This window comes from Pinus tabuliformis, chromosome 6 (genome assembly GCF_031772625.1).
Source record: "Pinus tabuliformis cultivar Carrire ecotype Pingquan chromosome 6, CPIR1, whole genome shotgun sequence".
NCBI classification, from domain to species: Eukaryota; Viridiplantae; Streptophyta; class Pinopsida; order Pinales; family Pinaceae; genus Pinus; species Pinus tabuliformis.
In genome coordinates, this window is record NC_142292.1 from 2,078,165,015 (window position 1) to 2,078,184,113 (window position 19,099).

Consider the following 19,099-nt stretch of genomic DNA (forward strand, 5'->3'; position numbering starts at 1 on the left):
AGATGCATAGAAGAAAAGAATGTGATCATTGATACTTTGCAATTTCAAATTGATGAAAAGGAAAAACATCTTGAAAAACTAGAAGGTGAAATTGTTGGTCTCAGAAAAGAAATTGAGAAAACAAAAGCTATTAATCTCAAGTTTGTCAAAGGATCTGAAACTTTGGATGAGATTATCAATGTGCAGTGGTCTCCTCTAAACAAGACAGGTTTGGGCTATAATGGAGAAACCTCTCAAGCATCCACCTCAAAAAGTTATCTTGATGCAGCAAGAAGAAATGAGCAGAAGAACAATGAAGATAATCAGGTAAAGCAGGGACGAATTACAAACAGAAACTATCAGGGACAATCCATCTTAAAGGTGAACAAAAGCTACAACCAGCCACAGGTAAAATCTTCTCAGTTTGGTTCAAGAATAAATGAAAATAGAAATTACAATCAGTTGGCTGGTAGATTCAATAACCGCAGAAGCTTCTTCAATGGACAATGCTTTTCTTGCCATAACTTTGGTCACAAAGCAGCTCAATGTGTTGCATATAAAACAATCATGACTAGGGAAGCACAAAAACAAAGAAGTATGACAGGGATTACAAAAAGGACCTATAACAACTTTTCGGTTCTTGAAAATGAAGTTGAATGTTCTATTTGCAATAATTTTGGTCATGAAGACTTTGAATGCAGGAGCAGGTTTCAGGAGAAAAAGGAACAAGCCACAAGCACCAAAACATGGAGAATAAAGGAACCTCAAACAGAAAGATGTGGGATAGCATTTTATGCAGAAGGACAGGAAAATCTATGGTACATTGACAGTGGATGTTCGAAACATATGACAGGTGATAAAGAAAAACTTGAATCTTATTCTACTTTAGAAAAGGGAAAGAAAGTTTCTTTTGGAAATGATACTCCTGCAACTATAAAAGGAAAAGGTATTGCTCCTTTGAAAGAAAAGGTCAAGGCTGGAAATGTTTTGTATGTTGATGGATTGAAGCATAATCTACTAAGTGTCAGCCAGATGTGTGATCAAAAAACCGAGGTTATTTTCAGATCGAATGGATGTCTTATTCGTGATCTTGATACAGGTAAAACAGTACTCAAAGGAAAAAGAACTCCAAATAATCTGTACATATTTGAAGAAGGACAACAACAATGCTATCTTAGCAAGGATGAAGAGCACTGGTTATGGCATCGAAGGTTGGGACATCTAAGCTTCTCACAAATAAGGAAAGCATGCAAATATCAGGCAGTTCGCGATCTTCCAGATATCAAAATTCCTGACAACACCATATGCAGATCATGTCAGTTTGGAAAACAAACCAGGACTAACTTTCCAGAGAAAGAGGGATCAGCTAGCATGCCTCTTGAGCTAGTACATACAGATACATGTGGCCCATTCAGGAAAAGAACACCTAGAGGAGAGGAATACTTGATATTATTTATTGACGATTTCTCCAGGTTTGTCTGGTTAGGACTTATGAAGCACAAAGATGAAGCATTCGAAAAATTCAAGACCTTCAAAGCCTTGGTTGAAAATGAATCAGGTCACAAAATTAAGTGCCTCAGATCCGACAGAGGTGGGGAATTTACTTCAAATGAATTTTTCGATTTCTGTGATGAACATGGGATAAGGAGAGAATTCTCTACAGCTAGAACTCCTCAGCAAAATGGAGTTGTTGAAAGAATGAACAGAACAATCCAACAAATGGCTCGTGCTATGCTTGATGAATCAGGAACTCCCGCAACTTTCTGGGGTGAAGCTGCACATGCTGCGGTTATTATTCTCAACAAGACAAATGTCCGGGTGAACAGCACTCAAACTCCTCATGAGCTCTGGAGTGGTAAAACTCCTTCGGTAAAGCACTCCAAAATCTTTGGGAGCAAATGCTATATCAAGAATACTGATGAGCAGCTTGGAAAACTTGAACCTAGAGCAGATGAAGGCATTCTTCTTGGCTATTCTCCACATAGCAAAGCATACAAATGCTACAATAAAAGACTTGGCAGAATTGTTGACAGCATTGATGTAGTGGTTGATGAGAAGGGATATATTCCTAGGCAAGTACATCATGAAGATATAGAAGAAGATGAAGGCTACCCTCAAAGACAGAATAATGAAGAAGAAGAACCCCAAGGAGAACCTCAAGAAGAACCAGAGGAGCAGACAAGAATAGAAGAGAAAACTCCATCCAGATATGTTCAGAAGAATCATCCAGAATCTCAGATTGTGGGGCAGAAAGAAGCAGGTGTACAAACAAGAAGAACTGTTGCAGAAGCCTCAAGCTATTTGGCATTACTCTCCTCTACTGAACCACAAAATGTGAAAGAAGCATGCAAAAATGAATGTTGGGTGAAAGCAATGGATGAAGAACTTGAGCAAATCGAAAAGAACAACACTTGGGAGCTGGTTCCTAGACCAAAGGATAAGAATGTTATCGGAACAAAATGGGTCTTCAAAAATAAATTGAATGAAAATGGAGAAGTAATTAGAAACAAAGCCAGACTTGTTTGTAAAGGGTATGCGCAGCAAGAAGGAATAGACTTTGAAGAAAATTTTGCTCCTGTTGCAAGACTTGAGGCCATCCGGATGTTCCTTGCTCTCTCAAGTTTTCAAAACTTCAAAGTATTTCAAATGGACGTGAAATCAGCCTTTCTGAATGGAGACTTGGAAGAAGAAGTGTACATTGAACAGCCAGATGGGTTCATTCTTGGAAATGATCCAAATCTTGTATGCCGATTAAAAAAGGCTCTCTATGGTCTCAAACAAGCTCCAAGGGCTTGGTACTACCGGTTGGACAAATATCTTCATCAACAAGGTTTCTCAAAAGGTTCAGCAGATAGCAATCTGTATATAAAAGTTGAAAATAACAAATTGCTAATACTTGTTGTGTATGTAGATGACATTATTTTTGGCAGCAATGAAGAAGCTATGAGTCAAAGCTTTGCCTCAGTCATGCAAAAAGAATTTGAAATGTCCTTGCTAGGAGAACTGACATATTTCCTTGGTTTGCAAATCCAACAAAAGGAAGGAGGAATCTTTTTATCTCAAACCAAGTATCTCAAGCAGATTTTGAAGAAATATGGCATGGAAGATGCAAAACCTGTATGTACACCCATGGTCACAGGATGTAGTCTCAGTGCAAATGATGAATCTGCAGCAGTACATCAACCAACCTACAGATCTATGATTGGAAGTTTACTATATTTGACAGGTACCCGACCGGACATCATGCATGCAGTTGGAATAGTTGGAAGATTTCAGGCAAATCCGAAGGAGACTCATCTTCAGGCAGTAAAGAGAATTTTCAAATATCTTCAAGGGACTCAAAATTATGGCTTATGGTATCCTAGAGATACAGATCTTACTCTTCATGCTTATACAGATGCAGATTGGGCCGGAAGCGTGGATGACAGGAAAAGCACAAGTGGTGGTGCGTTCTTTATGGGTTCCAGACTGGTATCCTGGTTCAGCAAGAAACAGAGTTCGATTGCCTTGTCTACAGCTGAAGCGGAATATGTTGCTGCTGCATCTTGTTGCACTCAACTCCTTTGGATGATGCAGACTTTGCAGGATTTTCAAATCACTTGTACACCACCTATCCCCATCTTATGTGATAACACAAGTGCAATCAGCATCTCAAAGAATCCGGTTATGCATTCAAAAACGAAGCACATACCAATCAAGTATCATTTTCTTCGGGAACAAGTGCTTGAACAGAAAGTCAAGTTGGAGTATGTTCCTTCCAAGGAACAAGTTGCTGATATTCTTACCAAACCATTGCCCAGGGACACGTTTGAATACCTCAGGAAAAAGCTGGGGGTTGTTGATGCATCATCTTGTTGAACCTCTTCTTATTGGTGGTACAGGCTCAGGGGGAGCACATAATGCATTGTTGGCATTATGGAGAAGGAGATCTTGGAAATAGCTGCAATATGTCTCTATCTCTTTCATGGTGGTGCGTTGCTGTGCTGCAGATCTGGTTCATATTCAGGGGGAGCATGAGCTTAGGGGGCGCATACCCTTTGCCCTTGATGTCAAAGGGGGAGAATGAAGCTGAAGTTTGTGAGGTTGCCATCAAGTCCAAAGGGGGAGATTGTTGGCATTATGTTTTCTGGTATGACTGTATGTTACAGATGTTGTACTTGATGGCAACTCCAGTGGTAAGGCTCTCAGTTTGTTGAAAATTAAGAAGGACGCAGGCAATCGGTTCAGAAAGTGCGTCCCCGCAGGTATACCATACAGAACCCGCGTCCAGGGACGCCGGCCAGCCGTTCAGGGGGTGCGTCCACCCAATGCACACATTTCAAGGCAGAGAAAAGCACGTGGGGGTTTCTTGTGTGGTATCTAGCCGACGGTTTTGTGTTTCTATGGTGTCGGCTCGTGGTATTGTTCCATGTTTTGGGGAGGAGCTTGCCTATATAAAGCAAAGGAGTTCATTTGGATTGAGCAAGTGTCTTGGGTTGAATATCTTATTTGGTGAGATCTAGTCCAGATCTAAGAGGGTGAATCTTCTAATGGACTGTGATCTCTATGGCGCATGATCAGATCTGTAGATCTGACTGTTTGGGTCTGTTCTGAAGTCTTCATATTATTTACATCTGAAGGGTCGCAGGTTCAGTGAAGGGAAAGTGCGCCGGGACGCTGATACTGTAAAGGGCAAGTGCGCCGGGACGCTGATACTATAAAGGGTAAGTGCGCCGAGACGCAGTACAGTAGAGAGAGACCTGCGTGGGGACGCAGGGCGATCAAGGTTCAGGTGCGTCTCTGAAGCAGAAGGACGCGGCGCGATAATGTTTTCGGGTGCGTCTCTGTAGCGAAAGACGCGGCGCGATAGTATCTTTGGGTGCGTCCCTGAAGCAACAGAACGCAGAGCAGTCACAGGAACAGTGCGTGGGCACGCAGCGAAGCAGAAGGACATCTGCGTGTGGACGCAGAGTAACAGAAGGTCAACAGCGTCTGGTCGCAGGCCACAGAAAGGAAAACTGCGTCTCTGTTTTAAAATGTTCTGTTGATTGAATTTCTCTGTTGATAAGGTGTTCTGGGTTAGTTTTGTTATTGCTGATCTGATATCTGTAGTGGTCTATATCTGTTATGTACTTGTTGATCATCTGATGCTTTATGAAAAGCAGTAGGGGGTTGTAGCTCCCTTCCAGGAGTAGACTGGAAAACGAGAAAGAGAGAGAGTTGTAGCTCTCCGCAGGTTGCAGCCTGCGTACTGGTAAAGGACTGCACCAGTACAAAATCATTGTAAAAGAAGTTTCTAATTTGAAAGAAGATAGAGACATATTGCAGCAGGTGGTTTTCACCCACATTGGGTTTCCACCTTATATCTTGTGTTCTTTGGTGTGACTATCTGATTTTTCATGCTCATTATTTTATGGTACTGATATGCAAAAATAATTCAAAGATCAAATAAGGAAGATTTATTAAATTGCTTGATAATACTGATTCACCCCCCCCCTCTCAGTATTATTTCCAACATCTATATGCTGGCACCTAAGTTTGCAGTGTAGTACCATCCTATTCCATCATGTTCAGTTGGTACCTTTTGGGATCAGTCTTTGATATCAATGATCCGTTGCATCTTTCAGCATCATTGACAGTCTTATATGTGATATTCAGACATGTACTTTTTCATTATGATCAGATGATCCATTATGTATCTTTCAGTCATTTATACTTGTATACTTAGTGGATCCACTTGTATTTGATATGCGGACATGCTTTATTTTTTCTGAGCATGGGTATGCCCGCCTCAGACAATGTTTCTTTCTTATCTCCTTTGGTGGCTTGGTAGGCTGAATTCTGGTGAAGTCCTCCTCGGTTTTTGACAGACTTCCTTTCCATGTACTCGCATAATATATTTCGGCCATCATGTACCCCTTCTGACCTCATATATTAGGGGGCATCTGTTATAGCTCCAAATCTCACTCTTATGGTTTGTGATGTTGTACTCATGGCCTAGGGCAACCCGTCCTTCCAGACCTGGTCCTAAAATTTAAAAAACAGTGTTTTATCCCTTATACGCGACATTGCCCTGAGTTAAACGCGTGTATACGCGGGTCTGTGTATAGCCAACCCACGTGTATGTATTAAAACACTTAAAAAAGTATAAAATTCCTTCTTTTCGGGCGGAGATCGCGGGTTTTACCTGCTGATCACCTGTTAGTGCCCGTGGCCCAACTGTTCCCAACCAACTCCTAACTAAAAAAATACTTTGGAGATGGTATAAAAAAACCTCAAAGGGAAGGCCTAAGGGAGGAGAGAATAGAGAGAAAGGTTATTATGCCGAGGTTTTCCCCTTGACCAGGTCTGAAGTCCCTTGTGCCTTCTGCACTTCCCCCATTTTGTACAGGAAACCTTTGTTTGCTTGTGTGTTGATGTTCATCCACCATTTATGACATCATGGAGAGAGTCATGGAAGGAGTTTTGTTAGAGGCTTGAGGCTGGAACGGATCCGGAAGGAAGCTTTGCTTGGAGCCTGCTGAAGGTGACTCAGGTGAACATTTTCCTTTTTATGTACTTTATTTGTCTATAATAAAAAGAAATACATGTCTTGGTTCCCGAATTGAATCTTCTTTATGTTAATGATATTCATGTTTTGAATTCATGTGTAAATGGTTGTTTGGATTTCATAACTAACTACCTTTCTTTGTAACATGAAGATGGTTTCTTTATAAGTTTTTGTCCATGTACTGCTGTGTTCTTTGAATTGTTTGTTTTGCAGGACAAAAGAGAAGAAGGGAACTCCAAGAAGGGTTTGGACCCTAAAGGCCTTCTCAAACGTAGGACCGAAGGTACGTACCCTTATCATAGAATTTGCTTATAATAGCATAATGGCTGTATGAATGCATGTTTCTTTGAATAGACAACTTTCAGTCTGCTAGGGTTTCACCCAAAAAGCCCTAGGGGAGTAATTCCCTCTACCAATCAATCTTGTGGACTAACTGCCACCATGGGAACATGGGACTAAGCACCCACTCAAGGTAATGGTAAGGATTTGGAAGTTTACTAATTCATGTGGGTTTTGGTGTAATGGAAAACCTAAACATGATATCAAATCCTTGGGCTAGGTTAGATTCCCCCAAGTTATGTTGAAGGGGAGGTTTTGGACTAAATGCCGAACCTCTGGGAATTGATCATGTGGACTAACTACTAACCTAGGAACATAGGAATAACTTCTCACTCACGTAATGGTAAGGGTTTGCAAGTTTACTAATGCTTGTGGGGTTTGGTGTAATGGAAAACCTCAATAGACCCTTTTAAAATTGATTTCAAGATTAGTTACAAACCATATATTTCATAGATATATCTATTTATTCACAACTTTAAATTTTGATTACATGAACCATATTATGTCTCTTAGTGTCTTGAAAATTTCACTATCTAAAATTTCCCAAAAATAAATTATAACAAAAATTCCAAGATGACTTGTTTAAAGATGATTTTAGGAGTAGATATAAACCTTATGTTGGATTCACACCTATACTTTGTGGGGGGTTGGGTTAGATAAGGGGTGAATCTTTATAATGAAATTTATTATTTAAACATTCATGAAATAACCAACCATCTCACATATGGAACACAACATATAAATGAAAACTTCTTTATAACAAATATTTGTAGGTACCAACCTATAAGAGCCACGAATCCCCCATGATGTAATATTTATAGGAACCAATCAATAGGAGAAAAAAATCCCCTCTATTACAAGATTTATAGGCACCAACCTATAGGTGACACCAATCCCTTCTGTTGCAAGATTTGTAGGCACCATATTACAAGAGACAACAATCCCCTTGGATAAAAGATTTATAGGTACCAACCTACAAGAGACATCAACCCCTACATCAACCCCTATATTGAAAATATTTGTAAGCACCAATCTACTTTACTGAGTCATCTTTCTACTTATCCATTCACCAGGTCTATTAGCTGCTTTTGCCTTCACCATATCTACTTTCTACTTCTACCTTAATCCTGTCTACTTGCTACTTCTGGCTTCACCAGGTATGCTTCTCCCAAAACTTCTTTTTGGAAGTATCTTATGAAAATACCTACAAAACATTCCATGTATCCAATTTTGAAAATCTAATTTTGAAACTTTCACCTAAATAACCTTCCTATGTCTTCTTGGATCTTTGAAATTTTCACAGTTTGAAAATTTAGAAAATAAGTTATAGCAAAAATTCCAAACTGACCTATTTGAAGATGATTTCAGGACTATTCAATAACCCTAAATTCCATAAGGAATATATATGAAATTATAGTGAGCCACAGGCTGAAATTTCTATTATAGGTGCATATATATCTCTTCTTTGTCTCCTCTATATTTCATATACTAAAAAATCTCGTAAAGAAATTTATAGTGAAAATCCCAAGTTGACGCATTTGAAGCATATTTTAGGAGCATTTAGGAACCTAACTTCCTTAGATCATATCTCAAAAATTATAGAAAAACATGTTATATAATTTCTACCACAAGTAGCTAGATATTACTCCTTTTCCTCCTCCATATTTCACAGTCTAAAACATCACAAAAATAAATTTATAGTGAAAATTCCAAGCTAACATGTTTAAATAAGTTTTTAAGAGAATTTAGGAAGCATAACTTCCTCAAAGAATATATAAAAGATTATAGAAATATAGAGTATGAAAATTTTTCAATAGGTACATAAATATCTCTCCTCCATCTCCTCCAAGTTTTGTGGTTTGAAACATTGTAAAGAAAGTTATAGAAAAAATTCCATGTTGACTTGTTTGAAGCAAATTTCAAGAGGATTTAGGAACACTAGTTTCCTTCGATTATATATCCTAAATTAAAGAGAGCCAACACATGGAATTTATATAATAGGCACGTGATGATGTCCTCTCTACCTCCTCCAATTTTCATAGTCTGAAACTTCCCATAAGAGAAGTTATAGTGAAAATTCCAAGATGACTTGTTCACTCCACATATCACATTTTTGCTCCACCTTTAAGACCCCAACGGTATTCCCAAACTTCTATTGCACACCTCATATTTCTTTTTTCTTGGATGGTCTTCAAAATTGGCTAGGCTGACCTGTACTTTTTAAATAGGTCAACTTGACAAAATATTTCATATCTCCTCATTCCCATAGAGTTAGAGGGAGTTCCATATACCATTGGAAAGGTATCAAAATAATATTTTCAACTATGTAGTCTATCCTCCATTTGAGCTAGGTATTTAAGGAATTTTTTTCAAAGATAGGGTATCCAAGTGGGGAATCAACAAAAAACTAGGTACCCAAAAAAATTTCCAACAATATCCCCCTAAGTTTTAAATTCTTGATCTCCCCCTAAATTTGAAACTGATTTGAATGGAAATTCACCCATGGTAATGATCTGAATGGAAATCCACCCATGGTATTTACCCATGGTAATGTAACTAAAAATGCTATAAATAACAAGCCTCTTTTTGTAAAAGGACAGCTCATCCAGCATAATGTAGTTGCAATAATCATTTGTTGATATAATAAAAGCTACTTATTGATTTATTTTCTAGTTTGGGTTTACTTTCATTCTTTTCCTAGTGCGTAAATTACTAAGATATTCCACACACCCCCCCGCCCGGCCCAAGATCTGGATCAATTTATGGATCTTTGGGGCCTCCCCCATAGATCTGGATCAATTTATGGATCTTTGGGGCCTCCCCCATAGATCTGGATCAGTGGCATCAGAGTGGGTTATGACTCCATGGCAATTAGGGTTTCAAAGGGTTTAGCCTTCTTTTCTTTCACTTGCTGCTCATCCATGGTCTTCAAAAGCACATTATTTTCACAAATCATGTCTACCGATGGTTGTCACAATGTCGCATGCCTTAGGGTTTTGCTATCATAGTTTGGCCTATGATGTCATTCTTGCACTGATACTCTTGAAGGTTGTCTCAAGATTGAATTATGTCGAACTCTATTTCAATTTTTGTGATTCCAAATCAAGGTGCCACTATCACCCTATCTGATGGCCATTCTTTTTTCTTTTTTCTTTTTTCTCCTGTAGGAAACAAGAAGAGTAGGGGAAAGTTGACTGCTAATATTCTCTTCATTTACTGTGTCGAAAATTGGCTCAGTTTTAATAGTAGTGGCAACTTCAGTTCCAACGACATTGACCTTAGTAGCTCCATTGTCCAAGCGAGCGACAGTGAAATCATATCCATCATCTGAATCATTGTCAACATTAGGGGCTAGTGTTGTATCCCATCACAGGAAGGCTGGATGAATTTCATCATCACCCCCTTCCTTCTCTACCAGAGGTGGTCGCAGTCACAATGTCGATATCAAATAGTTCACAGGAGCTACAATACATAAACTACAAAATGTGGGTAACGATCCACGACGAGCATCCCATTATTGGAAAATTCATGGCATTCAATCGCCACATGAATTTGGTTTTGGGGGATTGTGAAGAGTTTAGAAGACTTCCTCCAAAGAAGGAACTGCAACATACATGAAATAAGAGCGTGAGCAGAGACGAACCCTCGACCTCATCCTCCTCCACAGAGAAGAAGTGGTTACATGATTGTCAAAGGTCTACCCCCGCCGATGATTCATGGCTCAAAACTGTCACCGCAACTCAGGCATGTTCTAGCTTAGGCAGAGCAGCGTGTGAGGAATTCCTAAGATGCCCCTTGTTCAAGCACAACCGGGCTTAGCTGGTTGCATTAGAGGAGTTGGAGGCCCTTAACCAAGCATGTTGCAACCTGTTGATGCCTCGAAAATCGCTGCAACAACATAGGGGAAACCACCCGGTCCGGACCTTAGTACAGCTCCTTTTCCGTTTGGAATAGTGGCTCCGACTTGGGATAATGGGACCAGTTTCCCAGAAATAGATAAAATGGTATGGATGAGCAACTTATAGATTATGCTAGTGATAAGCAAATAACTAAAACTATCGACAGGAATATAATAACTATAATCTACCCTGGGGTTTTATCGATCTCTAAAGTGTAGAGTTTGATGATCTGAGCTTTTAGATAGGCATATAGATGACTCTGTCTCTAAACATAGATATTAAATTATTCAAGATAGCTGTGCATAAATAGTTACACAAAGCTATAACAGCGAAATTACTACACTTTATCATTTATATCATTGTTACATGCATGATTAAAGGAAAAGGCAAATCGCAAAACATCCAATAGTGGACTGAGATAGAGATTTGTTGTTACAGTGCATACATGTATTCAACAATAGCAAGAATATATAACATAACAATTCATATAAAAGGAATGACTTCAGACGTAGAATAAAGTACCATATGAGCTGCGGGACATTCCCAAATATCAATCGCTATTAGCAGTTCTTCCTCCAACACAGAAATCGTCCTCAACAAAGGCAATAGTGCACAATTGCATTAAAAAATTTGATGTCAAATTCAGAACAACTGGTCCAATTTCATAAAAGAATAGCGACTGAAGCACAGTAGTGCAAACTTCAGCCTATTAAGTCTGTTACAAAATTTTAGGACCCTTTCCAAAACAATGAAAGGGTCTATAAATACTAATCTAATTTAAATATCTACTAAACAGAAATCCTACTAAGCTGGTATCAATAACTCTTGATCCTGTTTTGGCTGGCGATCTGGCAAGCGGGAGGGTGACTCATTAAGTCGGCTGCTTTCCTTTGAATCTGAGCTAATTTATTGCAAGCATGGGCTCAACTTCCGGGGGTTTGTTGAGGCGCGAACTTAGTTGTGCAGCGTAGGTGGCATCTTGGATATCGGGAATTATACACCCGATTGCATCTGTAAGGCACTTTAGGGCAGATCTCTGTGTATGTGGCTTGATTAAAAAGAGCCAATATGCATCTGAGGTTAAGATTTTAACTCCAGCGATTAATCTTCCTTTTTCCTCTAATTCAGGGTAGCATGTTTGCTCTAATGTATTTGTAGTTGTCATCTTTCCCGGTGTACATTGAGAAATCATATTGGCCAGGTAAAGAGTGTTATTGACTAGATCCACTAGATTGCTGGCGGTTGATTTACATCTTGAAGCCGCCCTTTCTGCTTTCATCACTTGAGTGTGCCATTCTGTGAAAAGTATATCTTTATGTATTTCTATGATCCTGGGCAAATTTGCTGCTTTTCCTAAATCAGTATCTTGCCAGTCAAGATATGCAGTAATGGCCTCGTCCGCTTGATCTAGTTCAGTCCTGGCCTTTTCTACCTGCTTATTTATTGCTGTAGTTAGCTCACATAGTGGCTCAGCTTGAGCGATCTGTTGACATAAGAGTCTGACCTGAGATATAAACGCATTGTTTATCAATAATGCCTCTGATTTAAACTCTTTTACCTACGACGAGCCCTTCATCTTTTCCAGCTGCGATGACATTTGAGCAATTTGCTCATCTTTGGTCTTTATCATTAGCTCATTCGCCACTCTCAAATTTTCCAATGCCTCCGACAATTCTTTTTGTTTCTGGATCGCACCCTGATCAATCCTTTGCCTTTCCGCTTGCAATTGCTGAGTCAACTGATTGTTCTCTTGCTGTTGCGCCAGCAACTGTTCTTCTGCTTGTGCTGCCCTTTGCTTTGTTTCAACCAATTCTACCTGTAACGCAAAGATTTCTTGGTCCTTATTCTTCAATAGAAGGCTCACCTCCGATGCTTTGTCAATTGTTGCCGCAGAATAAGCGCCCGCATACTGTGATAGCTTTGTTAAGTCATCGGAGGGATCCAATTCCTCCTTCCATACTACATTACCCGTGACCGTTTGTTCTGGGAAGATAGAAGGTTGATCAATCCTTCGTCTCTTCCTTGATCGCTTTACAACTGCCCTGTGTCTTGGGATGTAGAAAACATCCAATGGCGGAATATCTTCTATCTGTAGAATAATCTGGTCAGAGGGGTCTTTTGGAATAACTTCAACTTCCTTAGAACTTGGTGGGCCGCTGGTTCCACTTAGAACCTGAGGAGAGGTAACATCCTGTGTATCTGTTGTTTTGGAGGTGTCCATTTCTTTTGAACCTTCCTTTCCACTGATGATAAAGTCAAATTTCTTCTACTGTTGAAGCAATTCGGGATCAAAGGTGGTTTGTTTCTGTTTTTCAGCATAGGACTCGCTCCGTTCTTTTTCCTGCTCTTTCCTCTGCTGCTCCTCTTTTTCTCTCCTCTGTTTTTCTTCTTGTTCCTTTTTCTGCCTATCTGCCAGTTCTTTTTTCTGTTTCTCTTCTTGTTCCCTCTTCTGCTTTTCCTCTAGTTCTTTCTTCTTTCTCTCTTCTTGTTCCATTTGTGTTCTCTGCTGTTTCTCGGCTTGTTCTTTCTTTAGCCTCTCCACCTGTTCTTTTCTCTCTCTTTCTGCCTGTTGCTTCTTCTGCCTCTCCTCCTGTTCCTTGAACTGTTCCTGAACAGGTCCGCTTGATGATGTCGCTGGGGTTGTTGCCAGTAAATCCAGAGGCAGAGTTTGCAACCTCTGTTCTCTGAGTTTATTGAACTCAGTTAATCCCTCATCATTATATCGCATCCTAGCGAGTTCTTTAGCATGACCTATTGATTCGGAGGCAACGAACAGGTCATCAAAAATATCTTCCTGATGCTCAAGCCTTGTTAATTTGGCATGTTCTAATGCAGTGTAAGCAGTCTTTTTTGGGTCGTATGGTCTGTTTGGGATCGTGGCCAGAGTTAAAGACTGAAGCTTCGTGCCTTCCTTTTCTGCATGTTTAAGATCATGCAGAGTATAAACACCACATCTGAAGGGAAAAGATGGCCATCCTTTCTTCTTTTCTCTTTTGAGAGTCTGTGTAGTACTCTCAGCCATGATTTGATATGCAATTTCCCTTGCTAGCAGCTTATCTGGAACATATAGAGGAAGAACATGTGGGTCGGCTTCACTGCCGAAAACTCTGATATAGGTGAAATTTTCTTCTCCAAACCAACTTGCTACTGCTGGTAAATCAAAGGAAGCTTGATAGGAAATGTTTGGAATGGGTTTATAAAAAATGGAATAGTAAATGGGCACCATAAAACCATTACAGATTTGATACAGGTGGTGTTTATAAGAAGACTTCCACAATTTTTGATGATATATATGAATGGGTGAAGGGTCCTGTGCAGTCCACCTCCACCCGAGAATCGGAAATTCGGAATTGAAACAAAGGGTGTCTAAGATATATGCACTATAGTAGAATGGGGGCATTTTCCTTTCTGAAACAACAGTCTGAGATCTAAAATCACGAACAGCTACTGCTAATTTATCCGAAAGAATAGTAGCCCAATCCATAATCCAACTGTTTACTGCTGCCTCCATTAAAGGAACCATTTCAATGGTAAAATTGGCAGAATCATGCAATCCCCACAGCCTACACATCATAATCCCCACATAACAATAAGGAGAAGCCAAAGAATCGACCGAGTACTTACCGGAGGATTCGTGCTTGTGCTTGTTGGGATTTTGCCTCCAATCCTTGATAGGTTCAGATTCGATCTCATTCTCGCTTGCAAACTTCTCCAGGAAGGTCTTGTTATATATTTTCTCTGGCTCGGGCAAATGATACATTTGCCTTAGGTCATCTGGCTTGAATGATCTGAAAATCCTCCCATCTCTGGTATTAAAAGTTTTGTCCAAGATGGGGATTTCTTCAATCGCCCATCGCACAACGTCTGTATAGGGAAGAATCTGTTCTCTGGCCGCTATCCTGTGAAGGAAAGAGTCGGCCAAATCTTTGAGAGTTGCATCAGACTTCTTGAGTAAGTCCACACTAGCTTCTGTCACTATCTTTTCTGGTTGCTCAGCTTCAATTAGGTTATAAGTGCCTTGCCAAGTAACTCTGGTGAGCCCCGTGCATGTAGTATCGGATATTAGGCCCTTCTTCTTGTTTGCGGCCGCTTGTCCTGCAATTGGTGTTGCGGAAGCACTTGCAGTCTTCTTGGACTTCTTTCCCATCTTCTCAGGCCTAGCTTCTATGAATGAATTCTGCACAAAGAGGAAATTGGGCGTAATACACAGAGATAGCGATGAAAAACTCTTAAGTGATACAGCACATATGAATAGATGCGTAATTGAAGGATTTAGCTTTTAAAATGGGCGCGGATTCAATCCGTAAAAAGATTTTAGGACATGATCTTATTAATTAGCCGTTTTCAATCTGTCATTCCTTAAATGCCCATTATATCGTTATTGGGTGAACGATTCACTTAAGCATGCAATGGACGTTTTGGCGGTTGAGCATAGATGAAAGATTGCGTGAGCGATCAAGCTTTTATTACAAATGAATTCTGCCATCCCATCACTTAACGGCTCTTCGTTGAAAACCGCGCTTTATCGGATCGCAATTGGGGGTATGATTAGTGCGCTTTAATGGTGTGTATTGGATATTACCGATCGCCGAATGCGATATCGCATCGACGAAAAGCTTTGAGCGCAATAAGACTTGGGTGAGATTGTCGCCGATACCCGATTCCCGATTGCGCATCGCATCGGGACAAGTCTTTGGGAACATCACAACTGTTGTAGCGTGTCGCCGATCGCCGAATTCGCCGAATGCGTATCGTGTCGGGACTATTGGCATGGGGCATTATAACATGTACATGGAATATCGCCGATCGCCGAATGCGTCGAATGCGCATCGGCGGAAAGCTTTGGGGTGCTTAATTATAATTCATGTGTTATTGCGATATGCGATCTTGCGATCGCTTTATCGCAATGACAAATCATTACATGATTTCTTTTTTAAGGGTTTGTCCAAAAAGTTTTATAAAGTGCATTTATTCATTTATTGGACTTTTTTGGATTATAATAGCATTGATACCAAATTAAATTCTAAAGGGACCCATTTCATACGTTAATATTTATAAGTAAAGATGATATGAAATGGGGGGGTTGTTGTAGAGTACAACAATTGGCGATTCGCTGGAAGAACCAGTTATCTCTTTCAAAAAATAGAAACATTTAAGCTTTTTCAGAAAATAGAGTTTCAATCAATGGGGAAATTTCTAATATAACTAGATTTCAATATATTCTGAGAAAAATGAAACTATTTTGTTGACTTCCTCTTTTCTAAGAAAATAAAAACATTCTAAGCTTTGAAATAGGTCTTTATTGGTTTGTAATGATAAAATAGAATACCTTTCCAAATCAGCCTTTTATAGTAAACTCATCTGTCATAGGTAGAGCCTCTGCTGCCAGCAAACATCTATAGTTTCGACAGGGATACCTTTTAACCATGTGATTGTCCATTGTCCCATCCAATTAAGAGTGTGATTAACAGAATGAATTCAAAATATTTTTCATATTTTGTATTTCATTTCCTTTTTCTTCTTTGTCATTGATAAGATAAAAAGTCATTGTCCTGGTTTGGTGGCCAGCTGTTGACAATGCCACTCACTGATAGTAGTTTAGCTGAACAAGCTGGCTCATGATGAGACCCCTTGTCTTGTAATTTCAAGCCATTACCCTGTTTTGGTTTGCAGTATTGGTAATGTCAGATAAACTATTTCTCTATGAACGTGGTAAGCAGGCTTGTAATAAGACCTCTTATCTTAAATATCTTATATTTTAGAATTACACTCTGAATAGTCATAAACTTTAGTGAATGGGGTGAACAATCTTCTTCTTAAGAGTAATGGATGACAGAGTAAGAGTTGAAGATGCTGAGATTGGATTGATTCCTATCTTAATATGGATAACCTTTAGAGACCAATTTAAAAAACAGAAAATGGTTTACAATATTTCTATGCTTTGAGAGGAGTTGACAGAATTTGAATTGTGATTTCGGAATACAAAGATATCTAATTTCCTAGAAATTATCCTTTTTGGTTAAAAGTTATATCATTTTAAAAGCAAATGTTCATTCTCGTTCTATGGGGACAACTTTTCAAACACAGCAAAAGGTCAATGGGAGATATCTCACAACCTTATTTCTTAAAATCCTACAAACTATAAAATCCTACTGAAATGAAAGGAGAAGGGGTTACCTCCTCAGTGAAAGAATTTCTTCAAGACAAGGCCATTAACAGGGAGAGAATCTCTCAAACCTGGTAAATCTTGCAATATAAAGGTTGAATGGCCTATCTTCTCACAGATCTGAAATGGTCCAAGCCACAACTTCTGGAACTTGGAGTGTTTACCCTTGTCTTCATGGGCTTTGTCCCATTTCAGAACTAAATCACCAACTTGGAATTGTTTTGAACCGGATGAGACTGAATCAAAAGCTGCTTTGATGACTTGCTGATGTTTGGCATGGATAACCTTGGCTTTTTTTCTTTCCTCTTCTAATTTTAGGATCTGGTCATGTCTAAACTGAATAGAAGAGGAAGGAGTTTCCTCAATAAACTGCACTAGGGCTAAAGAAGGAAGAATAAGATTTGTGGGTAAGATTGCTTCTTTTCCATAGACAAGATTAAATGGAGAAGTTCCAATAGAAGCTTTCTGTGTTATCCTATCAGCCCATAATGCGAAAACTAAGGATTTGTGCCAATTCCTCTGATTTTGTTTGATAGTTCGCTTAATGATTTTAATCAGATTCTTATTAGTAGATTCTGCTAAACCATTTCCTTGGGGATAATAATTAGCAGAATATTTTAACTTAAATCCTCTTTTAATAGCGAAATCAAACATAGCATTGCCTGAAAAGTAAGATGCATTATCAAAAACAAGAGCATTTGGGACACCAAACCTGGTAATAATGAATTGGTCTATGAATTCAATGATTGCTTCAGAATTTGCTGTCTTTAAAGGGATTGCCTCAACCCACTTTGTAAAGTAATCGGTAGCAGTAAGGATATACTTATGCTGTTTGGAAGATGCTGGAGTAATCTCCCCAATGATATCCAATCCCCATTGCTCAAATGGCTGTTCAATGTTGATTGGTTGCAGGGGGAAAGCTGATTTGCGTTGTCTTCCACTAGCAGTTTGACAATTTAGACATTTCCTTACGTACTTGTGAGCATCTTTAAACAAAGTAGGCCAATAGTAACCAGCATGAATAATTTTGTGAGCTGTTGTGTCAGCTCCGAAATGTCCTCCTGCTGGTCCGTCATGTAGCTCCTGCAAAACCTTTTGGGCTTCAGGTTTTTCAAGGCATCTTAACAAGATAGAATCATAATTTTGTCTAAAAAGCACGTCATCAATGATTGTAAAATTCTTCGCTTTTAATCTAATGGCCCTTTTGTTTTTGTAAGACAAATTCGGAGGTGCATAACCATTCTTTAGATAAAAGATTAAATCTGCATATTGAGATCCAGAATCAGTAACACTTATCTGATTAATTTCTTGAGTTTGATCTGTATCGCTTGATTCTGGAATGTTGGATGCTCCTGCCAATATCCTGCAAAAACCTTGGCCCCTAACAATCTTTGCTGGCTTAATTTCTAGGTCATACTCTTGAAGCGCTGTGACCCAATTTGCCCTTTTTTCACCCAGCTCTTTTTGGATTAATAGTTGCCTAATTGCCGGGAAAGGAACTTTTATTTTTGTATGGGTTTTTAAAAGAAAGGGTCTATAATGTTTGACCGCTTTAAATACAGCAAAGGCTTGTTTTTCTACATCGGAGTAATTTAGTTCGGCACCCTGAAGATTTGAACTGAAGAATGATATGGGTGCTTCTAAATTGTGAGCATTTGGCTGCGTGAGAACTGCAGCATAAGACACATTAGATGCAATGGTATACAATGTAAAATGATTAGAAAAATTTAGAGTATTCAAGGCTGGGGCATTGATTATTGATTGCTTGATAACATCAAAAGCTTGCTTTTCTTCTGATCCCCACTTGAAGACTGAATTCTTCTTGATCATTGTCTGAAGTGGTAATACAATTTGAGAAAAATCTGGAACAAATCGTTTAACAAAATTAATCTGGCCTAAAAATGACTGCATCGACTTTTTATTGTGTGGGAAAGGGATTTCAGAAATTTCCTTGATCCGATCAGGATCAATATAAATGCCATCTTTGGATACAATAAAGCCTAAGAGTTTTCCTTGATCAAGAGCAAAGAAAGACTTCTTTGGGTTCAGAGAAATTCCATATCTTTTGCATCGCTGAAAGATTTGATTTAAGTCATGCAAATGATTATATCTCTTTTTAGAATATACAGTAATATCGTCTAGATAGACGACTACTGTTCGATTAATCAACCCTCTAAAGGCTATATC